Source organism: Canis lupus, chromosome 19, assembly GCF_011100685.1.
Source record: "Canis lupus familiaris isolate Mischka breed German Shepherd chromosome 19, alternate assembly UU_Cfam_GSD_1.0, whole genome shotgun sequence".
Classification (NCBI taxonomy): domain Eukaryota; kingdom Metazoa; phylum Chordata; class Mammalia; order Carnivora; family Canidae; genus Canis; species Canis lupus.
In genome coordinates, this window is record NC_049240.1 from 33,048,999 (window position 1) to 33,076,359 (window position 27,361).

The 27,361-nt window shown below is 42.6% G+C and overlaps 1 long non-coding RNA gene and 1 other non-coding gene across 3 annotated transcripts in view; both read right to left on the reverse strand.

Annotated features, from left to right (window-relative positions):
• Positions 1 to 27,361, reverse strand: part of LOC102151514 — a 190,194-nt gene that overhangs the window by 79,583 nt on the left and 83,250 nt on the right. The window contains exon 8 of one of the 2 annotated variants that reach the window (XR_005374104.1): positions 18,917 to 19,885. The exons of the other annotated variant lie outside the window; for it this stretch is intronic. This is a non-coding gene — a long non-coding RNA (uncharacterized LOC102151514). Of the gene's footprint in view, positions 1 to 18,916; positions 19,886 to 27,361 lie in introns of those variants that run through there. 2 annotated transcript variants of the gene reach the window in all.
• Positions 25,606 to 25,712, reverse strand: LOC119864534. Its single transcript, XR_005374362.1, has one exon. It is a non-coding gene; the product is annotated as a U6 spliceosomal RNA (small nuclear RNA).

Here is a 27,361-nt window from a genome sequence, read left to right on the forward strand (position 1 = left end):
ACGTATTTCTTCCTCTGTGGGCCTTACCCAGTCCACACAAACAGATGGAGACCCTGTCTCTGAGTCATCCCTAATAACGGCACTGTGCATACTGTTCTGCAAACATTCACTGACACACCGCCTCCTTGACCAAGCAATGAGTTCCTTGAGAAAATGACTCTGTGTCATCCTCATCCTTTCACTTCTTCGTTCTCTCACTCGTCAAGTGCTGAATGCGGTGTTCAGTACTTTGTTGAGTGCCTGGGACACAAAGACGAACAAGATACAAGCTTGCCCTTATATATTCAAAGAGAGAAGAGGGGGGCAATAAACCAGGAAAGGAAAGAAAATGAAGCAGTTAAGCCCTCACAGGAGGCTCACACCAATGCAAATCAGAGCTGAGTGCAAGAGGTGAAACAGGCCTATATGCAATTATGATACAATGGGAGGATATCTATTTCCCTGGTGTTTAAGCACAATACCTGATCTGCAAGAGATGCTAAACAGACATTGGTTAAGTGGATCAAGTAGCGAGTGAGATATAGGGATTTTGCCGCCCAGGAGATTCTGACAGTTCCTGCAGATTACAGTGGTGAGGCTGCTAGCACATCTTTCTCCGTACCTGTCTCCATCCCCAACCCTCTCCTTTTTCACCATCACTATCAAGTATTTCAGCGAAAGAGCTAGGGTCAGCCCTCCAGAAGGGGCCAAGAGCCTCAAGAAAGTAAAGCCAAAAACCATCTCAGGTGAAATGGAGCTGTTCACACATTTCCTGAAAGTTCTCTGGCCTGGTGGAGGACTCTGAATCATGTCTAAATGCAACACTCACCCAAACAGAAATTTCCCAGAAAGACAACAGTTGACACTTTGAATGTTTTCTGACCTCTTATTATGTGGCAAGCACTCTGTTAGTTAGGTACTTTAGAGGAATATAAAAGTGAGTTATATTCTATCTTCAGCTCAAAAATCTATTTCATTTGGATGGTATGGAGTGGCAGACAAATACATGGTTTGTCACAAGGAGTTGGAATAGAAGCAGCCTGCCTCCTGCATTCTGATTCATGCTTTTAGTCAACTGTCAAAAATCTACAAGTAAACTATTATTAAGAGCAATTGAGATACCTGAGTGGCCCAGTGGTTGAGCATCTACCTTCAGCCGAGGGTGTGATCCTGGGGTCCCAGGATTGAGTTCCACATCAGGCTCCCTGAATGGAGCCTACTTCTCTCTCTACCTGTGTCTCTGTCTCTCTCTCTGTGTTTCTCATAAATAAATAAATAAAAACTATGTATTTTTTTAAATTTTTAAAAAAGATTTTAGGCAGAGGGAGAAGCAGGCTCCATGTAGGGAGCCTGATATGGGACTCTATCCCAGGTTTCCAGGATCACGCCCTGGGCTGAAGGCGGCACTAAACCGCTGAGCCACCTGGGCTGCCCAAATAAATAAAATTTTAAAAATAAGAGTAATGACAATTATATTTGTATATATTCTATATTTTTGAAATTTAAAATATGCCTTATATATCTTTTAGATCCTTTGTTAAGGGCCAAGAGTACCTTGCCTCACCCACTGTCCCTAGAAAGCCTCCTGTGGCTGATGGATTTTCTAACCTGGAAGCCTTTGCCAGGACAAAAAAAATGTAAATGTGTGCACACATGTGCACACGTGCATGTGTCTTTCTTTGACTTCATTCCAAAGCCAAAGATATAAATGACTTTTAGATTGCTCCTTGTTTTGTATTATCCACACCTCTGCTCTTCACTAGTGCAGATAATCGAGAGTTCGCTGTAGTGTGATTAATTATATAGCCAGGGCTGAGAGCCAAAAGTCACCAAAGTACTGCACAAACTCTGCTTATCCTTTACACTTTAAGAGGAATGAGGATTTTTGTTTACTTGTTTACCTTTTATCTGCTGTTGATGGAGTGCCCAATCTGTGCCAGGCTCTCCACTGAGCACTGTTATACACACCATCTCATTCAGTCCCCACAGCTACCCTGTGTCATGGGCACCATTATTATCCTCATTTCAGAGCTGGGAAAACAGAGAGAGTAGTTTAGTGACTTGGCCAAGGCCGCACAGCCAGTAAGGGCTAGGGCCAGGCTGTCTGCAAAGATTTTATAAGATATGATTAATGACTCAGTAACTTTGATTTATTGTCTAAGGGTCACAGATATTAAGCACATACTTCTATTTCAGCTTAATTGTTCTAATAGTTTCCCTTTAATATCCTCAGCATGAAATCCGAAACACTCTGCAGGATTCCAGGTAGAGCTTCCCCTAGCCTATGGGCTGTCCAACAGCTGTCCAAAGCTATGCTCAAGGCATAAAACTTTGGAGAAGGGACCCAAAGGCATGGGGCTCAGGCAGCTTAGGTGATGGCAGCATATCACATTTTAAGTTGCCTTTCACAAGTGATTTTCCCTTCAAGTAAAGAGAAAAAAGAGGTGCTGGCAGGTGTGTAATATGTGCCAAGATGCTGTACACTCACAGCCTCATTAATCATGGCCAACCCCAAGTGTTAACACAATTATTCTCCTAACACAGAGGAACCAAGGGGCACCCCAAAATAAAGTGGGCAGGAAGTCACACAGTTTCAGCCCATCTCTGCATGGCTGCAAAGTTCATATTCTTCCCAGGCACCCTGAAAGTTAAATTTACAAACTAGGAGACTATACTGTGACCACCACCATGTCAGAAAACGTGGTAAGATTTTAGCCCGCATCTGTGTGGTCTAACACATTTTTGGTCAAATGTGTTTTAGGCTATTATCCCTGAGAACAATGATGAATTTTCCTTTTTGCACGTGAATTATTTTCTTAGTCTAAACAAGCAAATAAGCCCATGCATTATTTACTCTTGGCCTAAACATTGTTCCCTTCTTATCTCCCACCCCTATTCTTTCTTTCTTTCTTTCTTTCTTCTTTCTTTCTTTCTTTCTTTCTTTCTTTCTTTCTTTCTTTCTTTCTTTCTTTCTTTCGTTTCGAAACCCTGTTCCTGTTTATAGTATTTCTAGTTGTGGTTTTAAGACTATGCCACTGTTAATTGTTTTCAAGCAAGGCATCTCCAGTTCCTCTACAGAAATTATTTCTTAAATGATCTTTGATAAGTACCTCACTTTCTGCCCGCAAGTTTGCCTATCCACCTACCATATTCCATCCCTATCTAGCTTTCTTTCTTTTGAACATTTTTTTCCCCACAGTGAATGGAAAATACTTGGTCAGCATATCCCAAATCATACAGTCCTTCATGGTTTCGAGAAGCTCACTCACTTATGTTTTACTAATTTATTTTTACATTTTAGCCAAAAAAGAATGTGCCAAAGGAAAAAGACTTCAAATAGAATTCATCATTTCGAAGCAGAGTTCCATAACCAATTTGACTTCCAGTTGTTTTATTATTCCAATTAATCTCTTTAAACCTCTCTAAAGAGTTGGCATTTACATTTTTCATTTCCATCGTTACGAATATTCTTCTAATAATAATATTTCCTAATGCCTACACTATTTCTGGGTTTGATTCTGTGATACGTGGAAGCACTAATCAGCAACCTGAGCCTGAGTGTTCTTACAGATATCAGTGTCCTATTTTCTCTAAAATTAGCAATGTCACGCAAGCTTTCAGACGCTGTAATTACAACCGCAACAGAGCAGAAAAGCTCCCAACATCACCCAGGCTCCAACAGCTCCAGAATCAGCCCACCCCATCTGGAAATTCAAGTGTTCCTTCCTCTTTTTCACCTCTGGCTTTTTAAAATTTCTCCCTCCTGTTTGAGCCCCTGCTCTAATCCCCTAAGACTGTCCAAGTTTTGTTTCCAAACTTGTAATAAGCTTCTTCCGGAATGGGTACATGCTAGCATCTGGCCTGACCTTGGGTCTGTCTCTTTCTGAGGCCCCCGGTCACAAGATGTTCAGTCCTTGAATGCATTGGCAGGGAAAAGGCCAGATCAAGTCCTTTAGGTGGCAGAGGGGAGAGCTGTCTGCACAAGTGATAAGAGGAAGCCTGAAAATCATCCTTGTTTCCCAGTATCTGACCTGTCGATCCTTCCCAGGACACCCATACTGCTGGCTCTTTGGGTTGAAGATAGCAGAGTCCAGGCTTTTGTCCCTCTGCTTCCCAAAGTCTTGACCCAGTAGGTATACTCTGACATATGTATGGCCTCTTGTCTGATTAAAGACTCTTCTATCCCTTCCTTCTCTCCTCGGCAGTGAGCAGTGCTGGGCAGCCAAGAAGAAACCCTCTCTTCTTTGCTCTCAGTCCTTGCCCCCATTAGTCCACTTCCAATGACGGCAATATAGGGTAGCTCTATGACCTTGAGCACATACCTCGACTTCTCTCTAGCCCCCAGAATAGAAGCCCAGTGAGAACATAAGTTAGGTGAGGTCAGACCCTGAGTGTTGTTCAGCACTATACCCCACCCTGCACCCGGCGTGCACTCAAGAAAGAAATATCTGTTTAATGAAGACCTGAACTTTGTAAATGAGGCCAGTATCGACCTCAGAAAGTGTTGAAGGGAGAGCTGTAACAATTAAATAAGGTAATCCACTTTACATAAGTTTGTTCCCACCTCCCAAAATTCGTGGGGACCTCTAAGCAGAAAACACGCATCCCAGAGAGAGAAGGTGAATAAAAGAGGAGAGATTTTTAAAAACTATAAAAAGAAAGAAGAAAAGAAAAGATATCCTAATAGGCTCATGTGGTGGTTTTAAAATGTCCACAAGTTCCTTCATGTTCCTTCCTTCAGAGGGAGCTTGAGTCCCTTCACTATGAAAAATCTGAATTTAGTGACTCATTCCCAACAAATAAAGTGGAAGTGCCAATGTTCAGCTTTGGAGACTAGGTCATAAAAGGCATCACAGCTTTCTACCTGTTCTCCTGGATCATTCACTCGATGAAACCAGCTATCACATCATGGATACAAGACTTATGAATGAACTGGGGCCTCAGCCACCAGTCAGACTGTTACTCATGCTAACATGAGTGAGGTTGGAAGCAGGTCTTCCAGCCCTGGGGAAGTTGTCCCTTGATGGCAGCCATGGCCAACTCTGGTCTGCAACTCATGAGAGGCCATGAGCTAAATTACTTCTGTATTCCTGACTCACAGACTATGAGATAATAAGTGTCCGTTGCTTCAAAACCACTAAATTTGGGGATGATTTGGAATGCAGAAACAGATAAGGAACACAGCCCCATAAAATATCTTGCCAAGAGGCTTATCTAGCATCCTTGGGCTCATGACTCCCACACTTTGTCTGGCAGGTTCAGTCTAGGCCTGCTGATGCTGGGTCCAGGCAGGGAAGCTCTGCTGCCCCTCTTTCTCCCACAGAGTGGCCCATTTGTCTGCTTCTTCTGGTGCCTTCCTGATACTAGCAGCCCTGTTGCTATTGCCTTGGCAGCTTTATACCCTATCTCCGTTTTTTCTCCACAGTAAGCCCTTGGCAGAGATCAAAACACCCACAGGCCAAATAGGACCCTGACTGTTCTATGTCAGAATTGCTTTTTGTTTTGTTTTAAGATGTGAGCTATTGTTTGAAAACTGGAAGAAATACTTTCAATTTAACAGGAGGGACAGACCTTATGTATTTAGTTTTCTTCCTACCCAGGAAAAATAGCAGTGAAAGAAAAGTTTAAAAAGTTTCAAGCCACAAAGACCAAAAGGCCTGAACAGTAGACAATAGCAAATGAGAACTTCCAACAGACTTCGGGGCAGATGGAAGAGGGAGACCTGATTTAGAAAGGAGGAGGCTCAATCTGGAGACTCACAGAGAATGATACTTAATAAAAGTGAATCCAATTTGCCCTGAACACCCTGGAAAGACTTGAGGCTTCTGAATGTGAAACCTTATAAAGAAGACATGGGGTGTAAGACCAATGCCATAGTAACTAGTTGGGTAGTTGTACGTGGAATAGTTGGAGCTCCTGCCCTCCAAACATCCCGAGCTGTTAGGAAGCAAGTCATCCCTCCCTAGGCAAGTCCCTTGCCTAGAGACTTGGCCTGCTTTTGGGGGAAATAAAATCTGAGAATCTCCAAACCTAGGGACACAAGCACAGTTAGGGGTGGGAGCCACTGAGATATAGGGCTGAAAATAAGGAAACTAAGTGACAATCTGTCCATGGCAGTACTGTCAATATTTTCCCCTGCCATATTTTAAAATTTCCAGTAGCTTGACTTACAAAGGAGGACGTTTGAGGACAATTCTTGAGATAAACCCAAGGGCCTCTTGTAAAAGCTATGTTAATACATTGACATTGGAGGTTCTCCCTCAGTGAAAATAGTGGCTCACTGCCTAAGTGCTCTGCAGAGAAGCCCACCATTTAATGTCTCACTTAATACACAGAGCTTCTAACTAACTTCTAGTGCTCCACTCCTAAACGTGGACAGCCAGACAAGGCTCACCAGTAATTTAAGAAAATCACCAACAGAAAAGTCAGAGACCAAAAACAAACAAACAAGGAAAAAGAACCTGGAGGAAATAGAATGCAGAAATCAGAAGTAAACTTTAAAAATAAAATCAATAACCTGAAACGTGAAAAGATATTAAATTAGTTTCCTAGGGCTGCCATTAAAAATTTTCCACAAGTTGTTTGGCTTAAAACACAAAAACTTATCTCACAGTTCAGGAGCCAGATGTCTGGAATGAAGATGATAGCACTTTGTGGAGAATAATGTGTTCCGTGCCTGTCCCCTAGCTTCTGGTGGTTGCTGACAACTCTTGGTACCTCTTGGTTTGTGGCTGAATCACTCCAATCTCTGCCTCTGTTGTAACATGGTCTTCTTCCCTGTGTCTCTCTCTGTCTTCACACAGCCTTTTTATAATGACACCAGTCATTAGATTTAGGGCCCACTCTAATTCAATGACCTCATCTTAACTTAGCTAATTATATCAACAAACATGCTATTTATAAATAAGCACACATTCTGAGGTTCCAGGTAGACCTGAATTTGGGGAAGAGGGGGCATTGTTCAACTCAGTACAGTTAACATAAATAGAAATAACAGCAAAAGAGCAATCGCAGAATAAGAAAATACACCTGTAAATTGAACCTAAACTAGCCAAAGTAAAAAATTCAATTAGATGTTCCATTACTTAAGGTGCACACAAGGAAGCAGAACCACTATCAGTCTTATGAAGTGAGGATTTTTTTTATAGGAATGAGACTTTACACAATTGTGGGAGAAGCTGGGGAAGTCTCAAAAAGGGAGTTAAAGGATCCAGGAAGAATCCCTAATCAGGCCTCCTGAAACACAAGTGTAGATGGACAAGTTGGAGATTTCAGGCACAGCCAGCTTCTGGAGTGGGGCCATGAGGGGTTACTGGGATAAAAGTGTGTGGAGGGCTGTTGCCTCTTCACTTCCGCAGGCAACCATCTGTTGGTGGGCTCAGTTCACTGTGGGGCAGTGGAGCCAAAAATAGGGAAAAGGAGCTGGATACACAGAGAGTGTAAGACTATGTGGAGTGGGGAAGAGGACACACTGGAACCTGCTGGCACCTCTGTATGCTTTCTCACCACTCACAATATCTAATCATGATGAGCTCCAGCATGTGCTGGCTGCTGCTTCAGGTCCACCTTCCAAATTTCCAAATTCACACAAACTTTTCATTGGGCTGGCTATAACTCTAAACTATGCAGAGAAGGTGATCTGGGGAAATGTAATTCCAGTGCAATCAAGTTGATACAGTTGGAAAACAACACCGTGGAACAACTCATGGAAGGTTTCCAGAAAACATAGTTCAGATTAACCAAGCTGATACAGTACAAAACCACCACCAAAATGAGAGAATTGTGTAGAAAGTAAGACAAAAGAGAAAGAGAAAACAGAAAAAATTTAAAAGTTTAAGACCAAGAAGTTCACTATTCATAGTCTTGAAAAAGAGAACGAATAAACTAGAAGAAAGAAAATCATCAAAGAATTTAAGAAAATGCCCCAGAAGGTGAAGAGAGCTAGCCTCCAAATTGGTAGGGCTTATCAAATACAAAGTGCAATGAATGCAGAGAACCAAGACTCATAATTGAAATGCCGAATAGCATGGGCAAAGATAAAATACCAAAAATCGAGAGGAAGACAAAATACCAGGTCACATCATAAAGACTGGGAATCAGAAATGACAATATGGGAAATTCAAAGACAATGTAACAGTGCTTTCAATATTCTGAGGAAAATTATGATTTTTCAATCCAGAATTCTATACCTAGTTAAAATAATCAAGTGTGTAGATAGGATAAAGTCACTTTTAGATAAGTAAGGATAAAAATTTACTTCTCATGAGCCCTTTTTGGGAAAGCTATTGGAGTCTGTGCCCCAGAAAAACAAAATAGAGAATAAATCAAGAAAGAACATAGAGGTCCAACACTTCCAAGTCACAAAGGAAAATCTTAGGATTTGATTTATGTGGCAGGCCTAAAGAGTGATTTATTCAGACAGGGATCAAGAGAATGATTAAGTCTTCAAGAAAAAGTGGAATCAACACATTTCACAAGATAGAAAATAATACTGGTGGGTGTTTGAGAGAGCTGTTGGAATGTTTGGGAAGAAAATGACCCCTAAAACCCTACTACATTAAAAAAAATATATAGAAAAAACAAGGAAATTAAATCATAAGGAAATAGTTAAATCCAGGAAAGATAAAGAATAGAAGATGTTTGAAAAAGGAAATGTAATCATAGTGAACTCCTTGGCCCACTAGTTTTTACACAGTGATAATGATATAAATGTTGACTAATGGGACGCCTGGGCGGCTCAGCAGTTGAGTGTCTGCCTTCAGCTCAAGGGTGATTCTGGGTCCAGGGACTGAGTCCCACATTGGGCTCCTTGCAAAGAGCCTGCTTCTCCCTCTGCCTGTGTCTCTACCTCTCTCTCTCTCTCTCTCTTTGTGTGTGTGTGTGTCTCTCGTGAATAAATAAAATCTTAAGAAAAGAAACGTGGACTATTGACATAACCAACAATTATGACGTAATCATATTGAGATTAAAAAAGAGAAAGTGGGAGAAGGAATTCATGGAACTACTCTACTAGAAATTTAGAATTTGGTAGATAATGTTGAAAATTGACAAATCAAGAAATGGGTTACATACTAGAACAGCTACGTGAGTTATGGATGGTAGAGAAGAGCAGGGTAGGATGTCCTATTTTTCTCATAAATCTTCCATACTATGAGAGTTTTCTTTTAACATGCAAAAATAGTAACTTAAAATGTTTTCGTGGAAAATTTACATAAATTTCAGATTTTTGATTTCTCTTTGAAAATTGGAAGAACTGGCATCGCAGGGCCTGCGCTCCAGAAAGTGACAATATCTGAAGCCAAAGTGCCCTGAGTTTCACCCCAGTCCTCACCACTCTCCCGTGTCTACCTATTTGCCTTCTGGGCTCTTTGAGGTCTGATTTGGCACCTGTTAAACCTAGAGTCAGAGGATATCCCTAAAAGATTTCTCAAAGAGGAGGACAGAAAAGATCTGGAAGGATGGGGGCAGCCTCAACAAGCAAATCCAGGCAGGCCAGATAACAAGGATATCCTGGGGAAGCAGGAAGGGAAAGTATCACTAGTGGAGGCTGGAAAGGAAGGGGGAAAGGGACTGGGGTGTGCAGTGCATCTGAGGAGGAAGGCAAAATCTGCACTAGAAGTGCAGAGTGAAAGCAAAGACCAAGTGTGGGTCCTAGGACCCAAGACAACTAGCGGTAGGTCTGGAGGAGAAATCAAGCTTAAGCAAAAAAAAAAAAAAAAAAAAAGGATCCAGAATTCAGTCCATGGTCCAGAGGGCAGTGCTGAGCTCTTGCCACTATTGACTGCTGCCCAATGGCTCAAGTCAGGTTGATGTGCTTAATGGTCAGACTGGACAATAATCTATAGTATTAAGACCCTGAAAGCTCCAATGAAAAAGGCAGGCCATGCTATTCTTGCTCAAATAAATGATCTGCTTCTATTTTTATTTAATCTTCATTTATAGACCACAGTTCTCTTCCCTAGGAGGTGGAGGGGAAAGATCTGAGTAACACCCCAGATGTCTGAAGCATGCAAGGCATTCCCCAGCCCTGAGAGTTGCCTGGAAGGGGCGGCTCTGGGTGAGCCTTGGAGACCAGATGTCCTGGGAGGCCCCATCCAAAGCTCTCTAGGAGCCAGGGTCTGCTTTAAAGCATCCTCTCCTCTGTAAGTGACACCGAGCCATCACTTTCTGCTCCTGGCAGCAGCACAAACCTTTCGCTTAGACCTGATGTACTGTGTGAAAACAGGAGTCTGCAGGCCATTCATTCCCAGCCCCGTCAGCCGGGAGAGCAGTGTTTCCCTCAGGAAACATCAAGAGGGAAGCCATATGTTCTGTTCACCACATGGTACCCAGTTTCCAGCCCTGACCTTCTGACTGGGGTTGGCTGGTTCTCTCTTCAAGACCAGCTGGTGTATTCTTCTCTGTCCCTTGGTATAATGAGATTCATGTAGATTGATACCACTGCATGACACATGGAGAGACTGGGCCTAATGATCCACACAATCTCCTGCCTTGTTATGGGAGGAGAGGACCTCTGTCCTCTTCTGTAAGGAAGACTGGCCTCAACAAGGTCTGAGGGCAACACAGAGACACCATCATGCCCTGTGTATCTGGCATGCTGAGTACTTTTACAGAGTTTTGGGGGAAGACATTGCTCAGAAAATGTTGCAACCCATATTTTTTCCAGATGTGAGGGTGATCTGGCTCCAACATCTGCCACCCAATACATATTTGCAATGCTTTATGGCACTTTTTGTTTACAAGTCAGATATTCCCCACTGGATGGCTTGCCCCTCCTGGGCCAAGATCATGTCTTACACTGAGCATATGGTAAGTAAGTAAAAGTTTGTAGAATAAATGGGCCATGCTTACTAATTGATTTATTATGTGTAGAAAGGGTCAAGGTATCCAGGGCAAAAAAAAAAAAAAAAAAAACATTCAATGTGCATTCCCATCTAGAGAATCTTGAGATATTAAGGTAGAACTCTGGGGTCATCTTCCTCTATCCTCCCCTTGGCCTCCTGAAAGAGGAAGGATTGGGAGATGCACAATTTAGAATCCAAGACTTTGAAATTTGGGGAAAATATGAAAATGAAATGGAAGGAAAGAAAATGATTAAGCACCTACTGAATACTAGTCACTACAGTAGGGCGCTACTATTCCTATTAAATCTGTATTGTTATTTCTGTTTACAGATGAGGATAGTGAGGCAGAGAGAATAATTTTCTCCTTAGTGAAGTGAGGGGAAATGGTGCTTTGCACTGGCCTCTTCTTACCAGTGGCAAGCTCCATCTTAGTCTCTTTTTGCCAGTGGTGCTGGCCATTAAATCACAAGTTGGGACCACCATGGTAAGAGCAAAGACCAGGAATATTGATGCTAACTAGAGGGACCATCTGTGTTCTAGTGTGTCACATACTCGGAGAACTTGATAGAGGAAGTAAGGGAAAGCTTGGGTATCGTGTGAAGACATTGGTTGGGGCACTTCAAGTCAAAAACAGTTGAGTTTATTACCCCCACCCTTGTGTCCCAAGACTGCTGTGAACTAGAGGAGCAAAGATTTACAAGTTAGTGAACATACATATACCTCATTACCAAATACAAGCCTCCCCTTTCTGAGAAATTCATATTCAACTGAGCTCTCAATTTATAGGAGGTCTGTGCTGCCATTAGGAAGCAAATGGATTCTTACCCGGTTTCAGGTGCTCAACTAGACCGTATATTGTCTCCCTTTTATATTCAGAAATCTTCCAAAGTATCCTCCAGAGAAGCCTCTAGAGACCTTAGCAAACCTCCACATTTGTGGCTCTGGAAATCTTATCAAGACTGGTATCTTTTCCTGAGTCATATTTCCAACTAGTTTCCTATATATACCTTCCCCTATGAGGTCCCCTGCCAAATTTTCACCACTTTACAACTTAAACTAAAACTGAATGCAACCATTCCTCACAAAAACACTGAGTTGGCCTTTTCTGCTGCACGAGGATTACATATCACAATGAGGCGAGAACTGCAAAGTCTGGCAGCGATGTGGGTGCTCAGTGCTTAGCTGGAGTCACTCACTAACTCTGTAAACCAGTGACTGTGACTCAGAATTGTACCACAGGACAATTGTAAACCCCTCCATGCCATAAACCTTCCAGGCCACCGCCTTCCCTCCACAGTAATAATCAAAACAGCTCATGTTAAATCTGATACTTTAAAGGGTCTATGCCAGAGGCTGCAGACCAGGAGCTCATGGGCTAGGCCTATCCCACTGATGTATTTTATTTGGCCAACATAGTATTTGCGAGCCTTGGCTTGGTTGCCAACACTTAAAGGGTTTCTCATAAACAATCTGTATTTCTGGCTTCTCCTGAAAACTTGGAGGATCTAGGCCTACTGCTTGGCACCAATCAGCTGGTAGAGTGGGATGGTAGCTACCATCTAGGTGAGTCATACACACTTGGGAGATCTATGGCCCTCACCATTCCCTATTGTCTTATATCCAGCCCTCATTTACTTGCATGGCTGGCATTGATGAGCTCTGTAGGTATTTGGCTCCTGATATTTGCCATACATCTAGTTCTGGGGGATATGATATACACTCTTACACTGCTCAATCCCTGGCCATTTTCTTTGCCCTGTCTACACTTTCTCCCTAAATTGGCACATTTAGTTCCATGGTTTTCAATAATCTCTATGTGTTTCTGATTCACAAATTTATACTCAAGCCTAAAGCTCTGCTCAGAACTCCAGATTCCTGTATACAACTACCAACGTGGCATGTCTATTTGACTCTCTCACTGGTGGCTCATCCCTAACATATCCAAAGCAAAACTTCCCATCCCCCACCACCACCTCAAAAAACCTACACCGTCTCTAGCTTTTTGTACTTCAATAAATGACATTAACACCTGTCCAGTTGTTCAAGCCAGAGATCTGAGAGTCATCTTTGATTATTCTTTCTCCCTTAACATTCACATATAACCCAACACCTCTCCTATCACTTCTGCCTCCAAATTACATCTCACATCTGCCCGCTTCTCTCCATGGCCACCAGCACCAAACCACCATCATCTCTCGCCAGTTTTATTATAATAGTCTCTTATCACCTTGCTTCTCAAAGTATGGTCCACAACCAGAAGTATTTGTGTCATTGGGAGCTTGCTAGGAATTCAGAATCTTCATTCTGTACATTTTGAAAAAGAATCTAAAATCTAACAAGATTGTTCAGGTAGGAAGCCCTGAACTCACAGTGCTCATTTCCATGCCCTACCCCCCCACCAATCCTTTTTCATCCAGTAAAGTGATACTTTAAAATGGAAGTTAAATTACTTCATTTCTGTATTTTAAAAAATCTGTTAACATTTTGTAACATTAAAATAACTTCCAGATTTTTTGCTATGGCCAGTGAGGTCCTCGATGGCCTGGGTTCTGCTATTTCTCCAAGCTCATCCTACATGCTTACCTTCAGATCCCACTGCCATCACTCAAGTAGCTAATGGACACCTCATATATAACATGTCCAAACCAGAATGTCTCACTTCCTCCCAAATGAGCTTCTCTCCATCTCAGTAAATGGCACCACCACTCACACCAACATTTCCTCATACTCTATATCAAACCCAACAGCAAGTTCTGCTGCTCCATCTTTGAAAGTCATGACACTCCAAGCATTTCTTCCCAACTCCACTGCTTCCACCCTAATCTAAGTCCCCAAGACCTTTCACTGAGACTCTGTGATAATCTCCTAATGCATCGTGCTCTCACCTGTGTCTCTACAGTCTCTTCCCCACATAGCTCCTAAAGCTCCATTATTAGCTTGATCAAGTCACTCCCCTGCTGAAAACCCTCTCATGGCTCCCCATCACACTCAAATGAAAACCAAATCCCTAGCCTACAAATTGCTCGTGCTAAGAAGGACCCTCACCTTCCATCCTTGATCTCACCTATACCACCTTTCCCATACCGGGCTCTGGTCCCATAACCTTCTCATAGCTCTTCACATTTGACAAGTTCATTGCCACCAAGGTCTTTCCATTTGCCATGCCTTCTGGGGGCTCTTCCCCTGTAGCTTTATGTGACTTACTGCTGCTTTTAGATGTCTGCTTCAAGTCATATCCCTTCCACTCCTTTTAAAATAGGCCATCCTCATCACTATCTCCCTACTCAGCTATATTTGTGTTCATAACGCTCCCTTTGTTTTTTTGTTCACTTGTCTGTTGTCCGTGTTACTCCATGGACAAATGCTGCCTGAGGGCAGGTACCACAACATTCCCAACTAATAGATAGGCTTGCCAGATTTAGCGAATCAAAAGGCAGAATGCTCCGTTAGACTTGAATTTCATATAATCAGTGAATAACTTTTTAGTGTAAATATGTCCCATGCAATATGTTTTTAGTTTTGGCCAACATAGTATTTTAAAAACATTGGCTTGGTTGTCAACGCTCCAGGGGCAATTTTAACTATGAGGATACATTTAAAATATAACTATTATACTTTAAAATTGTTCACTGTTTATCTGAAATTCAAATTTATTTTATCTGGCAGTCCTAACATAGAATATTGTCTGGAACTTCATGTATCATCAAAACATTTTTGTGGAATGCGTGAATATGGAAATAAATATATAATTAAAATCTCAAACTTTTAAAATTGGTTGTGATGAGTGGCCAACACACATCTTTTAAAATCTCAGAAAAATGTCTCTGTAGAGATATGGGACAAAGACAATGCCCTAATTAGTGTCCAGTATAAGGGATCATCTTTGGGAAATCCATTTCCTTTATATTTAAGCTTCTGTATTCACAGCAATGTTCTGGTTAAATAAAGTCTGATACTCTGACTTGAGATGGCAATCATTGTTGATATTTAAAAAGTAAGTTTAAAAAAAAGCACAAGTAATACCATGCATTTGGAAGAATGATAAAGCACTTGCACATTTCTTTCATTATTTGAGCATCTAACTACTGTGAGAGAGTGCCAGAGCAGGGCTGTTTCACCTCCTTTCACATCTGAAGAAACTGAGATTTCAAGAGACCAAAAGATTTGTTAAGATTTTAGTACTTGGAACTGATAAAGCAGTACTTTGAACCTAGATTTTCTAACTCCAAGGACAAAATGCTTTCCAGCATATCACATTCCCTCCATAAATATGAACTGCAGCTACATTAACCAAACAAGAGAGTCCTAGTCGAGCTTTAAGGGAATCACATGCGTAAACAGAGGTACAGTCCACGCACTTGGTAACTACCCTTTCTCACCATGGACATCTGCCAACACTTGGTCCTTGGCTATGAGAGCTCTGGGATGAAGACGATCATCTCTTTAAATACTATGTGATATTTGTCTTTTCAATGTAACAGACATTAATTTTAATATTCAATCAGCTTCAAATACATTTATTTCAAGCAGTTGGCTCTGTAACAGCCCAAGAAACTGAAGGCAGAGTCTAAATTTGCGCTTCAAAATCTGTTTCCAAGTATTAATTTTGAGTGGAAACAATTTTGGTTGAATTGGGGGATTATAAATATCCCCCAAGAGTTTTTTGGCTCTTGGCCGCCTGTCTCTTAAGTTTCTCTCTGGTTTCAACCTAGGGGGTTGTTAGATTAGAAGTAGACAGCTTTGGCATGTGGTTACTCCAAACGCCTGTAACCGTCTTTAAAACATGATCTAGAAATGTTGATATTATAAATGACCATTTTTCCAAAATAAGGTTTGCAAGAGTTGAAAGTGGAGTCGGATGCCAGAAAGTCTTCGAAGGAGGATTTCCATTCAGCGAGATCTGGTTACCTATTTCATAACAAAGAATAAAGAAAAATCTTGGGGCTGCAATTCATACACTTTTGGATCTGAAACAATGGGCTCAGTGGGGACACTGGATTTATAACTCTTTGGAGACACTAACTCTACCCACCCGTGCAGGAGCCGTGGATAATTTTAGACAGACAGGCACTGAAAAAAAAAATTCTTGAGATATTAAGGGGCACCAAAAAGTCACTTACAGTGGGGTGGTGTTTCATTTGGAGTAAATAACACGAGAAAAGCGGTGCCTATGAAACCCTCTGGTAATATTATACCAAGAGGAGGATTATTTCAGGAAAAATCAAAGTGTATTTTTAAGTCAGTTATGACCCTTTAAGCCAGGGGTTCAAACCCAGACCCATCATCATAAAAATATTATCACTGAAAACCACAATTGTTGCACTTTCATTTCAACTACACTGTGCTTTGGTAACCGGTATGTGTGCATAAACTCAATGAGTATCTGTAAGTGAATGACCCCATTAATGTTGTGAGTAGCCCATAATTTCAGGCATATTGTGTCCGTTTGTTACAGCGTTTTACTCCTAAGGCTGCAAGAGTCTCACCACTGGATGCAGAGAGGGCTGTGTGACCCATAAGGAAAAGTCATTTCTGAAGTCAGCTGCTCAGGACAGAGGGAGAGGGAAAGGTAGTCCCTCTGCTTTATGTCCTGGTAGCGGAGGCTAGAAGGGTTGGGATTTTTTTTTAAGAGAAAAAGCCAGAATTGGTAGGGGCAGAGATTAAAACCCAGGAAGCTGAAGGCATCATACATCCAAACGGAGAGGGTGAAACTGGATATAGGAGAAAGAGCCACAGGATCAGAAATTGGCAGAAAGATCATGAAATTGAGTGTAAGTACAAAGGCATAATCAGTATAAATTGTTGATTCTGCAGTGGCTCTTTGCAGACAGAGCTGAAATAAAGTTCTTTAGATCAGTTGCCCAGGGAAACAGACTCTGGGAAGTTAATTTGCATGCAGGATGCTTATGGTGGGGGAAGTAAAGGAAGCAGCTTCCTGCTGAAATCCAGCCCAGGAGAGGTCTCAGCTGTCCCAAGGGGAGCCCTTCAGAGCTGTCCTTGCTCCAGGCAAGGGGACCAGGCATTTATGATCCCCGCTAGCTGGCCAATCACTGAGCCCCAGGAGGGGCTATGACCTTGGATGCTGCTAGTGTTCCCAATAGCTAGGGAAATGACTGCCTCCATCCTAGATGGGGATCTGGGTGGTCCACTGCAGCATCAGAGCTGTACTCTGCATCCAACTGGACTGAGCCCTAGTGACATTCTTATTTGAATCATTAGTCTAGTTCAAGGACACAGGGCAAGGTTGACATCCTCAGCTAAAACCGGAAATTCTACCAAGAAACTGAACCTTCCATGTACCTTTGGGGACAAGCATAGTTCCTCATGGTATCTTTTAGGATCCCTAAATCACTTTTCTTCTAAAGAAACCTAGCTAAGCTGCCTCAACTAAGTATAATCAGGCTAAAAGCAATTATGAATATTTTATTCCAATTAAAACTATTGATCATTGTCCAGAGTGGAAGAGAATAATGAACAAATATGGAATCACCATTTTCTTCTTGTATTTTTATTTTAGATTGTAAACTCTAGGAAGTTACCAGTTGGTGAACAGACCCCTAAAGGGCCTGGGTATCAAAATTCACACTTACCTATGGAAATGCTAGTTAGTTGCATATTCCCATGATAATAGAGGCCTTAACTAGACAGATTGCTTTACTCCAAGCAAAAAATATATTTTTTAAGTCTGACACCAACAGTAGAATTCCTTTTAAGATTGCAGGCCACATTCTCCCACATTCATGATTGATCTCTCTCTGTTTTATTTTTTTTTAAAAAAAATTTATCCAGCATTCATTTTGCCACCTACCACACTATATCATTTACTCTTTTACTGTCTATTCTGTTCCTCTAAAATTGTAAACTTCGTGAAGGTAGAGATCTGTGTCTCTCTGTTCACTGATTTATACCAAGTGCCAAGAACATTGCTTGGACATGCAGTTGTTGGTACTGGTTAATATTTACTGAATACAGAGATGCATTCTTCGCAATTGTTCATCGTGCTCAGGATGTCCTTGTTCTGTCTTCCACCAGACGTGTTTCCACACAGTTTCTTTAGACTGGGATTCCTAGACCTCCTCTGACACGCAGGTGAGCTGGAGACAATGAAGGAACCCATCTACCAGAGCCACAGAAACCAAGTGGAGAACAAACATGTATCTGTGCACACAGCACATTCAGACCGACTGGCACGACTCTGATGAACCTAGAGGACCCTCAAAATCCTGTTCTCTCACTAGTATTGTCTTCCAACCCTAAACTATAAGTCCATCCTCCACCACATTAGGGTCTGAAAGGGAAGCATGGTCTCCTTCTGGGCCGGCAGAGAGATTGATGTCTTCCATATGTGCTATCCCTCAGACTTCTTACTTCCACTGTTATGACTACATCTTTAATGTTCCCATTTTTAATGGGTCTAAGCTTCCAGATCTCTTGCTCTGGCCTGGGAAATCTTACTGAGTGGAAAATGCTCCTTTGCTACATCCTGAGCAGGGGTGCAAAAATCGGCCCACACAGCCCTGGGGCAGTCTGCGTTCCTCCTTCATCAAATGTCTCCACTTGAGACAGTGCATGCTTGAGGGAAAACAAGTCAATGCCTCTCCAAAACAACTGGTAAACCATGAAAAGAGAATGAATACCTGTGAGCCACTACAAGCCATGGTCCAACTCTGCCACTCTTGTTCTATAGGAATTCTGCCCTCTGGAGAGGGCTGACAGCTAGCTAGCTTTCACTTCTAAACAGTCTACGTGGAAAGGCCATTCAAAAACTCTGGTTAATGGGATGCCTGGGTGGTTCAGCTGTTAAGCATCTGCCTTTGGCCCAGGGTGTGATCCTGGAGTCCCAGGATGGAGTCCCAGGATCAAGTACCAGGATTGTCCTGCATCAGGCTCCCAGCATGGAGCCTACTTCTCCCTCTGCCTATGTCTGTGTCTCTCATGAATAAATAAATAAAATCTTTTAAAAACAACAACAACAACAACAATAACAACAACAAAAAACTCTGGGTAAGAGCAGTTTTTATGAAGCCATTGTTTATTAAACAATGAATGACTCCCTCCTCCCCCACCCCCCCTTTCTTCTTTCCTTTGACCCCTTCCTTCCTCACCCTATTTTCAGGAGCACAAGAACCCTTTTATAGTTGGAACAAACACTGCCTTGCTGAGGTGAAGGCTGATAGATTTGTCTGTTGTACCCTGTGTTTACATGTGTGTGTGAGTGCACACTCAGTTGTTTAGAAGTGAAAAAAAAATATGCTGCTTTTCATAGAGTTTTTCTTTCCTTGACTTGGCAGGTCAATCTAATCAGAGGGAGAAGAGAACCCTGGCATTGTGAGGAAAATAATACCTCAGGTGTAACCTGCAGCAAAACTGGCTTAAAGGTGTTTAAAGGCAAGAGAAACAATTTGAGAACTTGCAAAACACCGAGGTTTACAATTTTGCCACAAAAGATAAACATTTGTTTAAGTCAACCTGTATGCCTAGTGTGGAGGTATGCATGTGGGAAATGTTGACAATGCAGACAAGGCCAAGAGGTGTGAAATTTAAGCACATTATCACTCACTGTCAGATGCTAATGACTCTCGTCAAGGTGGAAGAGATTAGTTTAAATGCAAAAATGATTATCCTTGGCAATGGAAGTGCAAGTGAGATCTTGGCCAATTATTTGGGCTCTTGTTTTTCCTGACAATACTACTCATTAGTTTTTGGCTCTGATGTACATGTTAGAATGGAGACTCGTGTGCCCCTCTACATGACTGAGGCTCAAGCCATATTCTCATCCAGAACATACATATTTCCCAGTACACACAAATACATACAGCATGGGAAGGGATAAGTTGTGTAAATTTCCTGACCCTATGGAAACATACCAAGTTCAAACAGCTACCATAAGGTAGAATAAGACTAAATTCATTTATGAAAGATTCCCCAGAAATTTCTCCTGTACAAAATAACGTCATATTTGACCAACTGAAGGAGGATCCAGATGGGGGGAAGGACCAACTGAAGGAGGATCCAGATGGGGGGAAGGATCCAGATGCTATAGATTCAAGTCCACTTTTCTTCTTAAAAAGAAAGAAAAAAAAAAGATAAAGAAGGTTAAACTAATTTACTCCTAGTATTTATCATCTATGGAGTTGTTCACATAATAAGCACAATAAAATTGAATGTACTGTCATCTTTATTGGGATGAAGGTTACATTCATAAGCTCTGCTTGTTTTAATAGGTTTATTGTACAGTTGTAGACATGTGCTATTGCACTGGGATGGATATGCTTTGAATATTTTTATAATTGTGGATAGTATAAAAGTCATTTTCTGTTAGATTGCACAAATCCATTACATTAGGAGAAGGATACATTATTGTAACAGGATTAATGTGCAACACATAAACATAATCAGTAATATTCTGTTTGATAAATTATCTCATTTTAATCGGAATGTAAAGAGATTTCGGGATAGTTCCTCCTTTGATTTGCATAATTGTATTACAGACAGGCAAATTGCATTATATTCTTCATTAACAATAGATGGCTTGTATAACTATTGTATTTTTGAAGGCACTGCTCTTAGATTCATCCTGCAATTTGTCATTTTCTGACATTGCTGGGGAGCTTAGTTGGGAGAGAATAGAACCTAAAAAAGATTACTTGATTTTCGCTGAGTCCAGTAATATCTTGGCATCCGATTGCAGCATGGTTATGCTATTGTTTGTTTTAACAAATTGCAACCCAGTGGCAAAGAACTTCTTTTAAAAATCTTCTAATTCGAGGACAATTCAGCCCTTATAGATTTTCCAGCAAATGTCAGCCCTTCTAACAAACTCCACGTATAAAAATATGAATTAAAATTAAATTAGAACCATACGATTGATTTTGTGTTTTTTCTATGGCAAATGCTCTCTCTGACAGAACTTCCCTTTTCCTTTCCTCTCCCCAGCCCAGACAAAAGCTAACAAGTTGCCCAATGCTCTGAATATTCTTCAGGGACGCTCGGTGTTTACAGCCACTCAGCGGTGATTATCACAGCTCCTGTCCTAACGCTGAGCTAATGACAGCTGTCAGCAGCTCTTAAAAAGCACAGTACAGAACCAGGCGGCATTTCACCAGGTCTGACATCCCTGGCTTCCGGGGCCTGAAAGAGATGCCCCTTCTATGATACCCTGTTAGTCCAGGCCCTGCCCCCCACCCTGGCATCCCCCAGTGGCCCAGGGGGAGGTAGTGCTAATGCAGCAGACACTCTGGGGGGTAGGGGCCACATTCCTTGTGCCACATTCCCTGTGGCAGCTCCACACCCAGCCCAGGCCTGCCCTTCCGCAGCCGCAGCAGCAGCAGCAGCATGCAGGTGTTGTATAAATGAATGAATAAATGGATGAGTGAATGGAGATATGGGTCCCGTCAAAATTTCCAGTGTTCCTGGATGAAAAAAGTTGAAAAGAAAAGCTTGCACATTCAAAGCAAATTGTATTTCCTATCACTTTCTTCCCCAACCTGGAACTATGATGCCCTATTATAATCCCTTCCTAAATCTCATTTGCTTTACAACTGCTTAGCACCTGAAAGTTTCCAAAGCACCTAGATCTTGATTTCCTTTGAATCTCACAAAAGCCTTGACAGCAGGTAGACTCAAACAACCCCCATCTAAAAAAAGTTGCCTATGGAGTGTGTGTGTGTGTGGGGGGGGGGTGTAGGGAGGGACTCTGGGGGAGTCTGCTTCCTTATTGTCCTCACCATCCCTCCTGCCCCACTGGTGGGGGGATGATCTGCCCCCAGGCCATCTACCTCCCTCCCTCCTCCTCCCATCTCCCATCCTGCCTTGGGCCCCTGCCTACTGACTGGTGTCCACTGCTCTGGCCTTGCGGGTAGGGGAGCCCCTCCTTTCCTCCCCTACTTCCCTGTATTCTGCACTTTTACTAGGGATCCCACACTTAGTTGTTTGTGTGCATTAAAACTGTACCTTTATTTGTAGACTTATTTTCATTTGTAAGCCTTTTGCTCTTCTGTAACAAACACTGAGGTGGATGGCTTGGAGGGTGAGTTCAATATTAGTATATGTGCTGCCGAAGGGAGCACTCGGAGGGTGAGTTAAAAAAGACAGGTACCTACTCTTCCAGGAACCATGGCCCCCTCTTCTACGCTCAGACTGTGAGGCTTAGAATGTTCCTGAGTCAGAATCCTTCTGCCATGGTGGGTTCTAACCCAAGACCCTGTGGTCTCCCCTGAATTCTAGCTTCTGGATGTAGTCTCACCCCTCCTCTCCGATATGCATGAACTGTCCTCATTATTTCTAGGGAGCTTCTAGCCCCCATGCAATTAATTCAGCAGATACAATAATGCTGGGGAGAGATGTGTCATTCTACAAGCACGGTGTTAAATGCTTGCTTCCACTCTGGACCTGGCCTTCCTCGAGCCTCACTGTCAAATGTTCATAATCTCTACAGAAATTGTGCCCGTGAGCTTTGCAGTGGAATCATTCCACAAAACCCGTGGATATGAGCTCCCACCTGCAGTGCAGGCTGAGTTGCCTGTGGGGAGTCAGGCATTAAAAGGCTTATATGGGGACTCAGGAGGCATGTTCTAGAGGAACCAATGCCAATGGGGCTTAGTGAAGGCACATCTGGAGGAGAGGAGAGAGAGATGGTGCCCATCACCCAAGCAGTCATATGGGAAAAGGAGGTGGAGGCAGAAAGTGCAAATATGCTCTTGTGAGAAGCAAGGCCTCAGGAGGGCAGGATGGGGCGGAGGGTAGTCCAGAGGTGGGCACAGAGGAGCATCTCCCAGCACTTTAGAGGTTTCCAATGCACCTGCCGACACACCAGTCCCTGCTGTTTGCTTTGACTCCTATTTCCCCCACATGCTGTCTACCTGAAAAATTCTTCATCCATTAAGAATAAATTCAGGGGACTCACTGCCCTGTGACCCCTTCCTTCATCTGTCACCAGAAGTGATAGCCCCTCTCTGTTCCCCACAAGCTTCTCTGTGGCGTTTGTCACACTCACACTGCAGGTGCTCTTCAACTGGCCACCCCTTCCAGGCCAGTAGGTGAGATTGGGCCACTTCTATATCTCCAGTGCCTAACACAGAGCCTGGTACAGAGTAGGTGCTGGCAAACATGTGCCAGCTGAAGGAGCAGAGCAATGAGCGGGTCTTGCATCTCACTCTTGTGTGGGGAGAACCATGAGAGCACACCGTGACACTCATTTGTGGTAGGCTAGATAAGGGTCCCCAGAGACCCTTGAGCCTGTGAATGTCATCTAATGTGGTAAGAGACGCTGCAGATGGGATTATCTAAGGATCTGGACAGGGGGCAATTATCCTGGATTAACCAGGTGGGTTCTAAATGCAACCACCAATGTCTTTATCGGAAGGAGGGAGAAGGACATTTGGAACAGAAGAGGAAGAAGATGTGATGATAAAAGCAGGGAGAGAAAAGGTGATGTGATGCAGAGCCATGAGCCCAGGAATGAGAACAGCTTCCAGAAACTGGAAAAGTCAAGGACATGGTCATCCCTTAGAGCCTCCCGAGGGAGTATGGCCCTGCTGAAGCCTTGATTTGGGACCACTGAGATTCACTTCAGACTTCTAGTTTCTAGTATTATGGCAAGAGAACAACTGTGTGCTGTTGTAAGCTTCCAAACTTGCGGTAATTTGTTACAGCAGCAATGAGTAGCTAATACAACAACTAGCTGCACACATTCATTTCTGGGTTTCCCCTGAATATATGCTGTGCTCACTCTTACATCTCACCTGAAAACCTCAGGATCTAAGTTCTGTCCTTCCCCCTGTATACACACACTTTTCAGCTAGCTCTGGGTCACCTCTCGTGCCTTTGTATACAGCCACCTGCCCCTGCCGACAAGCAAGTTCTCAAAGAGCTGGTTTTCTGGAGTCTACACAGGTGCTGATATGTCTCCTCTGGCTGCCTGGGGACATCAGGTACAAGGCCAGCTGAGAAGCAGCAGCCCAGCCCTGCACCAGCAGCAGGAATGCAAACCTTGGAGTGTGTGGCTGATGCTCTCTGGGTGATCTGAGTATGTAACTGGGGACCACAGGCATTTCTGCACAGTATGTGAGTGGGGAGTCAACGGCCAGTATAAAAGCCTATTTTACTACAGGACTAGTCCTAGGCAGAACACAGGTGAGAGAGATTGTGTGAAGACCTCCAGAAAGCCCCAAAACTTCCAGTTCTCTCACCTGTTCACTCCTCACTGTAAGTGCAAGGTGACCATTTGTTCACCCATGCAAGGCGAAGATGCCAGGCATCTCTCAGATGTTAGGCATCATACTATGAATTAGGGATCCATGGAAAAAGAATTTGAAGTCTACTAGAAGTCCACACTCTAGGTTGCACCTGGGTGGCTCAGTGGTTGAGCGTCTGCTTTTGGCTCAAGTCGAGATCCCAGATTTCTGGGATCAAGTCCCGCATCAGGCTCCCCATGGGGAGCCTGCTTCTCCCTCTGCCTATGTCTCTGCCTCTCTCTGTGTGTCTCTCGTGAATAAATAAATAAAATATTTTTAAAAAGAAGTTCACACTCTAGAAGAGGAGACATACATATAAGCAAAACATTAATGTGCACACACACAGTGCACATAAAATCACACAGACAATGGGCTAAGTGTTTTAGGGGTGAAAGTATAAGTGACCATTGAGCACCAGCCAGGGAAGGAGAGGCTGATTTGACCACAGAGCAGAGGACATTTAAGTCAGATATTAAAGGGTGAACAGTGCTTTCGAGGTGAAGGGTGGAGACACCCATTCATGAAGGGGATGAGCAGGAGCCAAGGCACAGGGATAAGAGGGCATGGTGTGTTAGGGAAGGCCCTGTAGGTCCCTGTGGTTCAGGGTGAGGAAGCCTTAGAGAAAGGATGGGGCCAAACATTAAAGGTTCAAGTCCCAGCTTTGCTGTTTCCCAGTGATAGAACTTTAGGCAAGTTACTTTATCTCTCTGTGCATCAGTCCCCTCATCTATTTTTTTTTTTAGTCCCCTCATCTATTAAATAAACATAATGATATCATCTCCCTCACATGCTGTTGTGAGGCTAGTCTGAGTCCATACAGGTAAAGGGCTGAGCACAGTGCCTGGTGAGTAGAAAGTAGTCTCTCATTACCTGTTGGCTATTAGTCTCATGACAGATTTTTTTTTTAAGGTTTATCTATTTATTTGTGAAAGAGAGAGAGAGAGAGAGAAAGAGAGAGAGCATGAGTAGGGGGAGGGGCAGAAGGAGAAGTAGACTCTCCACTGAGCAGGGAGCCCAATGTGGGGCTCCATCCCAGAACCCTGGGATCATGACCCGAGCCGAAGGCAGATGCTTGAGGAACTGAGCCCCCCAGCACCCCTCATGACAGGTCTTGTTCATTGTCATGACAGAAATGACAAGTGACAGATCTAGAGCTGTATTTTACACTCTATGGTGGAGTTCCTTACAAGGGATCTTATTTAATCTTCATGATGACTCTAGAAGGTTAGTATTGTTTTTACTATTTTTGTGGGTGAGGAAATTAAAATGAAGATCAAGGGACTGGTCAAAGGTCACACAGAGTTTGCATGGAAAATCAGAGCTGGAAAAGATATCTCTGGTTCAGATGCGTGTGCTTATACCCATTATGCTCCACAGAACTTTGTCCTACTTGCAGGCACTATGGGGCTAAGGGACTCTTTAAGAAGGAAAGCAAAGGGTCAGAATTGTTTTTTAGAAAAAAACACCCTAAAAATACAACCAGATAACAAATATAAAAATGTTCAAATTCACTGATAACCAAAGAAACAAGAAGCTACTAATTTTTTTTAAATATGGAATGTTTCACGAATTTCCATGTCATCCTTGCCCAGAGGCCATGCTAATATTCTCTGTATCGTTCCAATTTTAGTATATGTGCAGCCAAAGTGAGCACAGGATGCTATTAATTTTTAAATGAAAATACCCAGTGCTATTAAAGGTATGATATAACAGGCAGTTTCATAAATGGCTTGTGCATAAGTGAATCAGTATCCCCTTTTGCAAAATAATTGTGTTATGTTCCGAAAACCTTTAAAAGACCCAGGTGTTTGGAAACAAATGAATAAACAAAAAGCAAAAACAGACCCATAAATCCAGAGAACAAACTGATGGTTCCCAGAGGGGGAAAGGTGGTGGAGGGCAAAATGGGTGAAGGGGAGTGTGAGGCACAGGCTTCCACATGTGTAATGAGTAAGTCACAGGGATAAAAGGTACAGCACAGGGAATAAGGTCAATTATACTGCAATAGCGTTGCATGGTGGCAAATGGTAGCTACACTTGTAGTGAGCAGAGCGTAATATATAGACTTGTGAAATCACCGTGTTGTATACCTTAAACTAATGTAATGTGTGTTAACTGTACTTCAATAAAACAAATATGTAAATGAGTAAATAAATTACTAAATAAATAACCCAGATGTTTAAATTTACAATGCTACTGTTGAGGCTTGACCCTTAGAAAAAATACAAAACTTGAGAAAGCTTTACAATGAAGTCATTTATGATAATAAAGGAAGAGTAAGAATCAAAACAATAGTTAAGTAAAAACATCCACATCACAGATGCTTTTGAAAATCATCTTAAGAAAAAAAAAAAAAGAAAGAAAATCATCTTAAGTAAAGAATAATCATGAATAAAAACACTGCTTAACATAGCACCATCTGAACCATATAAAAATATGAAAAGGAAAAAAAGAGTTGGAAGGAAATACACAAAAATATGAACAGTGGTGGTCTTTTTTGAGTGTTGGATTCTTCTCCTATCTTCAGTGTTTTTCAAAGATTCTAAATCATATGATATTACCTTTATAATTAGGAAGAGTAAATTTTATTGCAAAATTGAGAAAATACCCACCACAGATATTTACTTCTTTCAGAGAAGAGAATGATGTCCAAAAGTTTTTAACAAAATCTTCAGCAGAGTCCCATTATGTCAGACAGATAAAAGGAAAGCAGTTCTGGATCAAGTAGGCATGGGGCTGTCCTGCAGCCCTGTCCCTCAGTCCAACCAGAGGTATCCCAGGGCATAAAATAAAAACCACAGTGAAGGTGGGTCCCAGGTTTTGTAGCCAACTCATGCTCTCTCCAAGAAGACCCAGGCAGCTGTTTTTGTCTCTGGGCCTGGCTGAGTGTGCATCAGTGCCTTGGGCGTGAGTACACCCTTGGTGGATAGATAAGGATGCAATTCAGGAGCTCTGGAGCCCAGGGCCAGCAGAACTGTATCGACTTACCCAGCAGGCAGCCACCTCATGAGGTTTTGGGGAGCCATCCTGCCAGCCCCACCCACAGCTTGACCCCTGAATGTAGCTCTAAAATGCTCTTCAACTTACTGGCCACAGCCGGAGGAGAACAGGCATCAAACAGCACAATCCCGGACCCAGTTCCGGACAGCGGGTGAGTGCTTGCTGACTGCTTCTGGCCATGCATCTGGCTTTGTGTAACATCCCAAGATTCAAATCAACAGGGCTTTTGAAAAGCCTTCACTTTATCCAAATAGCTGTTTGTGTTCTTTCTTCCTCCATTCCCTAGCCAGGAGTCCTACCCCA